The following is a 9127-nucleotide window of genomic DNA, read 5'->3' as shown; positions in this document are numbered from 1 at the left end:
ATCTTTGGAAAGAACTATAGATCAGAGTAATACAAGAGGCTCAAGAAACCTTCAAGATTTTGCAACTTTTTGTGTGGAAGAATGGGCCAAAATCACACCTGAGCAATGCATGCAACTAATTTCTCCATACAGGAAGGCGTTTTGAAGCTGTCATTGCCAACAAAGGCTTAAATACATTTCTGTAATCATTTTCAATACTTTTTCCCTGTGTCATTTCACTTTATTTAAAATAACTTAATTTGTGGAAATCTATCATTTGATTTTTTTTTTATATGTATGGATTCCATGGATTGTTACAAACAGCTAGTGAAAATGTCATATCAATAACCTTCTAGAAATATATTTACTGAGAAAAATGGTGGTGTGTTCAATACTTGTTTCACTCATTGTATGTATCTTGCTCCTGCTGACTGTCCTAAATGCAAAAGTTGTTTTATTTTTACATTAAAACAAAGAAAATATAATATAATAACTCTGAAAAAATATGGAGGGATCCTTTTTATGTAAAACAATCAATAGTTTGCGAAAATAAATTTAGGTCTATGGGGTGTGACGTACAGCAGCTAAACTAATTTTGTCATTGTGAAGCCAATGCTCCCACTTAGTGAGTAACAAAATTTTGTCTTTTTTGCTACTTCTATCATAACTCATCATTATGCCGATGTCTTGATATCTAGACTGGACTGAACTTTTTTCCATATATGATTCTCCACTCTGAGGCCTGGTTTTGGATCTTATAATTTTGCTCTCCCAAAAAATCCAATGTGTTTGGATGTTTAACGAAAATATTTTTGCAGTTACAACAATTCTCTTCAAAGATATTAAACTAATTTTATGTTGGCCACTTCGCTATTATCAAGTCTTTAAAAGGGCAGTTGCAGCTATTTTAATTCTACTCTTGAATTGATCATTTCCTTCAGAAAGTTTGTACTGGTGTAGTATTATAATTTTACTTGCTTCTATTTTGGGTGTACATTTTGTACATTTTTAAAGAACATGTCTCTACATTATGATATGCCCTTGTTGGCTCCTAAGGCCCCCAAAAATTGCTCTGATGGATGGGATTTTGTCCGAGGGCTTTAAGATCTGTAACTTAGGAAATGCATGTTAAAGTTAATTTCTACACATGCAGATCTACAATCTTCTAAATAAATGTATAACCTTGCCAATAATTTTATAAACACTGAATATTGCAGAGTCTGTAAAATGCATTGGGCTTTCTCTCAATCCCTCTTTTCAGCTGGAGGAGACCCCACCCATCCTCCAACTAAGCTCTCATGCTTATTTATTGCCACTTCCTCGGGCCGTGTTAGTTCATTCCCCAGTCGCTGCTCTCTTCTTCTTCCCATGCTTCTCTTGCTCTCTCTTGTTTCACTACTCTTTTCCGGGCAATTGGGTCTGGGTGCTGATGGTGGGGGGTAAGGGGTTGGGGTGGAGCTGCTGGGAACTTTGGACGTGTGTGTGTGTGTGTGCTGGGAAGTGAGCTAATAAAGGATGGTGATCCATGAAAGGCCTTGAGCAAAGACACAGTCAATTACCTAATGCCTGGACCCGACTGCAGGGCCCATGCTCACACATTCCCTCTCTAACAATCGCGTACACACACATACACACAGGCCCATGCTTACACCTCATTTACGTATACATGTAGATCGGGCAGTAGAGGGCAAGCTGTGAATCGTGTGCTCCTGTGTGGGTGGGTGTGCATATGCGTGTGATGGAAAGTGATGATTTATTAAATAGCTGTCACTTTTGACAAATTTGCACAACACAACTTGGAGGTTTCAGCTGTACTGCCTTTGTTTTTTATATTTTCTTATGGGTGGGGGGGATTGTGTCTTCATAACAAAATCCAGGTATGTTAATTAACCTGTCGGATGTCACCACTTGGGTTGAAAGCTGTATCTGCAGAGGCTTTATGACAAGGCACCTCATCTGGATTTAATGTAGAGAAGGCGTAGGTTTAAATAAACCCTGTCTGTGTAATACATGTTTCCAACTTTCTTTTTTTCTCCTTTTTTAAATTTGTGTAGAGAAAGTAGGAGCAAATAAACTTTTTGTTTTTGTCTACTCTTTGGGCCTCACTGTAAATACTTTTGCCAAAATCTTTAAAAGAAATCTATTGTTCAACTGTTCTAAAAAAAAATTTTATTTAATCTATATATATATATATATATATATATATATATATATATATATATATATATATATATATATATATATATTTCACAGGGTGTTTCCTTATGACTACTCATTTACTGGTATTATAGCCCATGATTCTCATTGTAGAACAGTTAAATAACTGAAGACTTGCAGGGTAAAAATGCTTTTGCTTATTTGCTATTGATTATTAAGATAATTAATCATAAGTCTTGCTAAAAACTAGGATTAGTCTTCACATTATGGATATTACCAAATGAAATGTAGTTACAATAATAAAATATCACTGCTGAGTGCATGTGATGGCGGTGGAGGAAAAAATCTGAAGGCTTGGAGTGGCAAGACAAGCGTGGTCTTTAATTGTGTATTCAGGGAAATTATTGTGAGCGACAGATCAAACGTTGGGTTAATAACTGCACTTCAGACTTAAACACACAGTGCAGTAGATTAGCTTGTGAGTGGTAATGAGTTTATACTAAAGTGTTTCAGTGAAGACACCCACACACAGTTCTTAATTAAAACTCAAGAGTTTGAACTTAAGTAGAGAGAGAATGGAACACTGCTCAAAATGAACAGAATGTGAGGGGTTTTAAATGCTATATTTGTATAAAATCTCATCTTGTCTTTAAAGAATATATATTTCATAAGCATGTTTTATAATGTTTTTTTTCCATAATTAAGTGACAGGGCGCCTCAATGACTCATTTTTAATGTTGAGACTGGACCTAATCCTATATTCCTAAACCAATTTCACTATAGAAAGACAGTTTACAAAAATATTTTTTTGTAATTTTATTAAAAACCATGCATTATAAATTTTAAAACTTACTTTTCCTTATTTAGGCGTGTTGCTCATGGGAGAGCTTGTTTCATATGGTGATTTTGAATCAAAACTATTTATGCATTGTAACTGTGAATATGAAGTCTCAGAGAAATCATATAGAAGTTTAATAGTTCTAGATATTTCTCCCTTTCACAATTACTAAAAGTTACATCTCTTCTTGACCTCATTTAAGTAAGATCAAGAGTGCTAGGACTTTTTGACAGATGTGTTCTTGTTCTTGTGTACAACAATCAATGCATAGGAGGCACCAACATGTCTGGAGTGGTTTGTGTAGTGTGCAGTTTTTGACATTTCACTAAAATCTAAAAAGATTTAAATTTTTTTCGTTGTGGTTTGACTTGCATTTGGATCATTTCATGCTGCCTAAAGGCACTAATGAGTTAAAAATCCCCAGTAGGAGATTAAAATGTATAAAAACCTGGTCATGATCAACCTGGTTATAAACGTTAGGAGGGGTTCTTTTAGATAAACAGTAACTTTCAATCATCGAAGAAGCTAATTTCTGAGCCCTAAAGTTATTGGGGAAAATGCATCATTCATCAATCAAATGGAACCAATAATGAAAAAAGAAAAAAAAAAAAAGAAACAACTTTTTATTTGCTTAATAAAATTTCCTTTTCCATTTCCTTTTTTAATTTATTAACTTCCCATACTAAATTAATATGGGCAACATGGATAACAAGGGCATTTTTTAAAATTTCTTTCAAAAACTTGCTCGCAGCTGTTCAGCAGGTGGCTTCCACTTCAACAGTTTCACTGCTTGAAGCTGTCATAAATGGCACAGATGGACCCAGTATTCAAGGTGAGACAGCCAGTAGGAAAGTTTTAAATGTTTATTAATACATAAACAAAACAGAACATAAACGAGCTTCTGAAGATCTGCGGACTTGTAGCGACTGCAGGAGGGGGGCCGCCCAAACACTGACACTCTGGTTTAACAGTTCAGTCCATCCTCTCAATGATAGGCAGGATCAGCTGATGTACTGCCAACAAGATCCCTGATGCAACAACCCCAGTGAAGAGGCAGGACTCCGATCCAGGTCAGGGATTCAGATCAGACTGGAGTAGCAGTGGAATCAAGGAATCTGCAGTCCGGTCAGGGGTTCCGATTCCACTCAGGAACGGACAGATCTGGGTTCCGAGAATCCATCAGCGCGTGAAGGCAGGTTCAGAGTCGCGTGCGTCAAGCATCCAACTCAGACAGAAACGCACCTGGGAGGCAGAAGCCAGGAGGAGTCCAACTGTAGTTCAGACGAACAGATCAGACAGGGACAGACAGGGCCAGGAAAACAGAACCCATAGGGAAACACTGAAACACTCTCCCCATTGGTTAGGGAAATACCTCACCTGAAGACAAGGGCTCAAGAGTAATCTCCTACTGGAACCGGGGACAGGACCCTTGGAAATAAATCTAACCAAACAAAACTGACATACAGGACACAAAAAGAAACTCAAACAATGATCTGGCCTTGATAGCTGGGCTGGACCAAATATAAGTCATCACCTACAGGTGGATAAAGATCAGAGATAATTAGGAACTGGGCAAAACTAGGCAGGTGAGTGAGATAATCAATTAAAGACAGCTATCAGAGCAGATCATGACAAAAGCAGCTTCCAAAACATGTCTTGTCACCATCTACCGGATTCACCCAATCAGCAGCAAATAAGGACAAGAAAGAAAAACATGGTGGACGAGCGACAGCTTCTATTGTTAAGGGTTTGCAAACATAAACATTTAGAGGCATCTTACGATTTGGCCCATAAATATACACGGAGTATAAAACCTGCTGACATTGAGCCCCTGCATCTTATTTGCCTACGTCAGGGGTGTCAAACTGGTTCCAGAAAGGGCCGTGTGGCTGCAGGGTTTCTTTCCAACCAAGCAATAGCACACCAGACTCATGTCATCTCATCAAGTCATCATGTTCTAATTGGACTCACTTGATGAGTTGACATGAGTCTGGTGTGCTATTGCTTGGTTGGAAAGAAAACCTGCAGCCACACGGCCCTTTCTGGAACCAGTTTGACACCCCTGCCCTACGTGCTTCCAGCATAACTGATTCTTTACATTTCAGCCCAAAGTTATTAAAACCATTGGAAGTTGGACACCCTACGAATGGACACCCAAAGATGAATAGAAAATAGTTTTTTAATGAGCTTATTTTTTTTGTCTTCCTAATTCAAATTTTTATCTAGCATGCATTCTATCCTTTATTGTTCTTATTTACCAATATTTATCCTAAAGTTTTTATAATTGTTACTCTTTCCTTGGAAAGAAAACAAAACAATTATTTTAAACAGAAGAATCCTAAAGGTTGTTTTTTTTTCCCCTCTCAGAGGTTTACTTTACACATTTATAAAGTGCATGAAAAATGGAAGAATATTTTCTTTAAAATTTTGTTTTTTTATGTTGTGCAGTGATTCTGTGGAGATATGATAAAACAAAAAGCATGTTTTTTTATCTTTGTTTCCAGCTACAAACACTGAGAAAATATTTTTATATTTTTAATATCTAACTCTTATTAGATTTTCATCTAAGGATGACAGTTAACGTTTTTGCTAAACTGGTTAACTTAAACAGTTTTTCCTTGTTTAAGATGACCTTCAGTTCTTTTTTGCTTCAAAACAAAAAGAGTTCAGAGCATGAGGGGGAGCGATAGAGGAAGGGACAGGGACCCTGTCCTTGCTCCTATCGCTATGGGATCAGTGGCCTGGTCTGACCACTTCCACAGCCAGCACCTCAACCTTATTCATCACCACTAGATAGTTATCACACCAGGGATATAGGGGCCTGATCTAAAGGGGAGAGGGCAAACGAAAGAAAACAGGGACTTCCTGCCCTGAGAACAAACTAATATAAACAAACAAAGCACAAACACCTTAACTGTGCTCACACAATGTATCTTAATGTTATGATCCTTTAATGGCAAAACTAATCGTAACACAAAATCTTCAAAATGTTTCTGGAATTGTGTCCTTACTAATGTTCCAAGTGCTGTTAATAAAATTAAACAAATATTGGCCTTAGTTCAGCTTTTGTGTTAAACATCATGTAACGTGAGAACATTGGAGGAGCTTTATTTTAAAAACTTGGAGCAACAAATTGACATTTTTGCACATGTAGATACTGATTCTTAAACAGCTTTTGCTAATAACGCTCCCATTTTCTTGACATACATGCACTTTTGTTCTTTGCGGACCAGTCAGGTAGACTGGTCCTCAAGTCCCAGGTTCTGGTGGAGTTGTTCCTTTGTTTTGTAGCGAACCAGAGAAACTAACTCTCACTGATTCACAAACACTCCCGGGAGTTTTGTCTGTGTGAGGCTGGCTGGTACAGGGATGATACCTAACTTGCCTCAAAAGAAGTTCCATCCCGGGCTGAGAGTGAAACACCCCAGGAATCTAAAAGAAGAAAAAAAACAGAAACAGAAGTTAGCAACTAGAGAGAACCCTTAGATAAAGGGTCTATGAATTTACAATTTGTACTAGAAACATGGTACTTATTAAAGTTTAGGTAACAACTGCAACTATGTTAATGTAGGAATTTTAAACTTTAGGTAAGCCTTAGGTTTGAGAATCTCTTATTTCAATTCATTAAGTCAGACAAATTAACATTTTAAAATATTTCAACAACGCAATTAGAAAGTTTTATGCAAAATTAAGAGCAAAATTTTGTAAAAAAGCCAAAAAGTAATAATAAATTTGCAGGAATTCTTTTTTGTGGTGCCCGTTTGGGTTATAGAAGTTAAAATAAAAATCTGTCATCACAAAGCTCTCTCCATGGATGATGGTATCAGAATTAGACGAAGATGTTGTATGTTAATCATCGGTTTTGCATGCTATATTTCCAGTCCTTAAGCACAATAATTTCCAAAGGTCATAGTTTGTTCTCCTTTTTCCCCTACTGGTCATTTCATGTTTACCTTGAATTGTAATGTACTTTTTTAGAATCTTTCTGCAAAGTTTCAAGCTCACAGAGACTGTCCTAAAAAAGTCCTGCAGTAGGGACACAAACATCTAAAGCTGAAGAGGACTCTACTTCAATTTAATCTTCATTAAGAAAACTTTTATCCATCCTTCTATTCATCCACCCGTACTTGAAACCCCAATGGTTGATAGACAAATATAAAAAAAAAAAATCACAATCTATGTACAAACTCCAGCATTGTTATAGAAGCACTAGGATATCTGTTGTACTGAGCATGCATTTTAAAACAAACAAAAACTTTGTCTTATTGCTTCCAAATTGAAAGAGATAAATCACTGACAGTCTCAGTAATAATTATTCAAATCACAGTGGTCCTTTGCCAGTCTCTTAATTAAGAGACCAAAGCTTCAAGTCAGAGGACTCTGTATCTACTCTATATGCTAATAACACTTTCCTATTTAAGCCACTTTAAGACTGAGACAACAGAGAGGGAAGGGAAGGAAGTCTAAAGTAAGAAACGGTTGTATCAAGTAAAACCTAATTCTTTCTTTTACTGCATTAACAAACTAGTTATTTAGACAATAGCTTACTGCTAGATAACATTTTTAAAACTGAATGTTAGATTTAAAAAAACAAATCATTCTACGGATTTTATTAATAAAAAGAAATTAGTTAGTTTAAAAGAAGTCTATTCTTACCTCTAAGATATAAAAATTCAAGAATTCAATAAATAATTAAATAATTAATCAAATAATCAAAGTAATAGTTTAATTAATTCTGTATTTGGATGGCCCGCATAAAAAAAAAAAATATCCCTTAGATATGTAGAAATCAGCAATGGCAGCAACGTTCAAGGATCTACAACCTGGAATAAAGAGACATTTGTTCCATTTATCATTCTATTCGTTATCTGTAACTACTTGGAGATGGTACCTATCTCTAGCATTCATGACTGAGAGATGGGATACACCCTGGACAGGTCACTAGTACATCACAGGGCGACACAGGACAAAAGAAAAATGCATACACACACGCTGTGTCACTCTATCCTTGTGGGGACCTTCCATTTACTTCAATTCCCTTCCCACTCATTTCTATGGCCTAACTCTGACCCCTACCCTAAACCTAACCATTACCAATACATAGCTTAACCTAACCTAAAATCTATTCATGACATAGCCCCACACCTAACCCAGCTGCAAAAAGAGAACCGTTCCTCACTAAAAATATTTTTTTTCCTTCTATGTGTACAGCTAGTTTTGCAAGGACAGAACTTTTTATTTATTTAAACAAATACACACTAGCAGATTGTAATCTGGATCATTAGCACCAAAGAATTTTTGATTTCAAGCACTGTTTCCATACCTGCAATCTCAATTGGAGAGCTGGATAATAGCACCTACTTATATTAGCACAGAAACCAATGTTTGTTCTTTAAAGTTTGTACACAAAGGCATTGCCGTCCTCATAGAAATACACAAGCCCACACACAAAAATCAAAAAGTACCAAGCCAGCTATGACAAGAACAATGATGTTGACCCCTGGAACACTGCATCTCTGTCTTTGTCAGAGGGACTTAGAGCCTTTTGGTAAGCCGTGTCTGAGCAACTGTATCTGTATGAGTGTGTGAGGGTTCATGTGTGTGTGGGCTAGGGTACGAGGAGTGAGGAAGGATGAACTGTGGTGAAGAGCCATCTATTCACGGCTGACAAGGTCAGAGCTACTATGGGAAAGATAGCCCTGCCATATGCAGAGGTGCAGGGAGGGAGACAAAAATATATAGTTAGTTAGAAAGATAGAACGCTGGGTACACTTTAACTAAGCATTTGTTTCCATCTTATTTACAAAATAAAATGTTTATGTGAGAAAAAATTAAAACTTGCACTGAGTGATTAAACTTAGAAAAATCCTGTCTTTGATAATCTGCTTTTTCAAAACAATTGGATGATGACAGATGTAGGAAGAGTTAAGACAGGAAAAGTGAGAGGATTCTTGGTGCTGAATCAACAGTGACCAGTGTGCTTTGTCTTCATTATGATCCCAGTGGGGAGCCACAGAGTTTTGTGGGAGCGACACACACGCTCAGTCACACACACTCACACTTATGCACCTGTACCAAGGGAAGAAGAACTAAAATACTCCCCTCAGCACATCAGAAGAGCCACTTACATGCATCCAAATTTTAATCAAAAAG

General features: G+C 36.8%; 1 long non-coding RNA gene across 1 annotated transcript; it reads right to left on the bottom strand.

Annotated features, from left to right (window-relative positions):
* Positions 1 to 3823: 3823 nt before the first annotated feature.
* On the bottom strand, positions 3824 to 4892 carry LOC119794633. Its single transcript, XR_005282242.1, has 2 exons — positions 4352 to 4892; positions 3824 to 4245 (listed from the first exon to the last, which is right to left on the bottom strand). It is a non-coding gene; the product is annotated as an uncharacterized LOC119794633 (long non-coding RNA).
* Positions 4893 to 9127: the final 4235 nt, after the last annotated feature.

The sequence above is a fragment of the Cyprinodon tularosa genome, unplaced genomic scaffold (assembly GCF_016077235.1).
Source record: "Cyprinodon tularosa strain WSP-4 unplaced genomic scaffold, ASM1607723v1 ctg485, whole genome shotgun sequence".
Classification (NCBI taxonomy): domain Eukaryota; kingdom Metazoa; phylum Chordata; class Actinopteri; order Cyprinodontiformes; family Cyprinodontidae; genus Cyprinodon; species Cyprinodon tularosa.
The sequence above is the reverse complement of the archived record's forward strand: the minus strand, read 5'-3'. Positions and strand labels throughout refer to the sequence as shown.